The sequence below is a fragment of the Amphiura filiformis genome, chromosome 4, assembly GCF_039555335.1.
Source record: "Amphiura filiformis chromosome 4, Afil_fr2py, whole genome shotgun sequence".
Lineage (NCBI taxonomy): Eukaryota > Metazoa > Echinodermata > Ophiuroidea > Amphilepidida > Amphiuridae > Amphiura > Amphiura filiformis.
The window spans coordinates 49,968,142-49,969,902 of record NC_092631.1 but is presented as its reverse complement, the minus strand read 5'-3'; positions in this window follow the sequence as shown (position 1 = coordinate 49,969,902).

Below are 1,761 nucleotides of genomic sequence, written 5' to 3'. Positions count from 1 at the left end.
TCCTACACTCCTTTTTGGAAGTTACTATGTGATAACTTATTTTAGGTAGACGGTAGTGACCTAAATATCGAGGGTTGAGAACCAGAAAGTCTTAACTCATAAAGGAAACCTTTGTGAATTAAAGCATTCTGGTTCCGAACCCTCGATATATTCTAATTTACAATATTAAAATTACCTGTGTTTGTCGCTCTGGACACTTCAACAAGAAAACCAGACCTTGCAAATGTATCTTCGTTCGAGTAGAATTTGACCCACATTTTACTGTCATTAATAGATATTGTGTTAGGTGGAAACACCCAGTCTAATTTATTGGTTGTTGTATTAGCAGATATGTGATGACTGAATCCAATGGCTAAATAATCCTCGGTAAATATATCAATATCCAATATTTTTATAATAAAGTGTCCAAACTGAGTACTAGCCGTGAAAAACCATACGCATTCAGTATTTGACGAATAGAATTGTGGGTAGGCAGGTGAATTGATATAAATCTTGCCGTCTGTTGATATTTCGATCCATTCTGTACCACAGGTATCTACAGAGAGTCAAACACATCGTTAAACTAAATACCGTAAAAACTCGATAGTTAGCATATGTGCTTACTATCGAGCGCTTTTAAAACATGCAAACATGAAGAGCCCCATCCACAAAAGTTTAAAGGGTTTTGAGCAAATCATCAATACACATAGTTATACGAACAAGTAAATCTACAAATGTGTGTTTCGACCCCATTAGCTCAGTTGGTAAAGCGCCGGATTTGGAACAATGTTTTCAAAAGCGCTCGATAATAATATTATGCTAACTATCGAGTTTTTACGGTACATTAATTTGCAACAAACTTTTGTGTATAGCTAAACAATATTAATTGGTTGTGCGCAAGTATGCTTGTATGATGTAATTGATATGACATAGGCTACATAATGTATGAGGAGTGTGGTTTTTGTGTGGGGTGGGTATGTGTGGGGGTGTGGGGTGAGACCGAGTGGGGGGAGGTAGGGTATGGGTGGGTGTGCGTTGTATATATTGTGCGTGTAAACGAGTGTTCGTGAGGGTTGTATTTATTTTGGAAGTTCAGTAACAGGAAGTTTGAAAGTATATTGTATTAAAACAAATTTCAATTTTACACACAATGTGCAAGACTAACCTATATTTAAGGCATAGAAACTAATTGTACCATGTTAATACTAAACATGCTTATTCGTATTTCGAAGTTATTTTCAATGTGTCAATTGTCAAAACAGAGATATTTGTCTCTAACTTGACTTTCAGCAATGCGGTGAGATCTGCAAAACATAAAGCACTGCTCTCTTGAGCAGAATTTAAGAATTTGCAAAGATAATTGTCGATGTAAATTTGGCAGAGAACATGAATGCGTTATACGACGTCATAATTGATTCCATTATGATGTATACTTACAGCAATTCATTTCATCAGACGCGTCTAGGCATTGAATGGTGCTATCACACACTGCCGATTGGTCCACACAGCCAATATTAAACTCCTCCCCAGAATCACACCAAAAATCTTCATTTCGACACTGAACTAAAAGACAGATAAAAAAGATTATTTTTAGTTTTTTCCTTTTTCCTTTCTCTCTTTCTGTATTTCTTCTTCATTCCTTTTCTTTTTTGTTTTCTGTTATTCATTCATATTTTCCCCTTATTCGTTCTTTATTAATCTACCTAATAGTAATAATACAAATGGTACTCTGTCATTATGTAGCCTATATTGGCAATTCTGAATTTGGACCGACCTTTTATA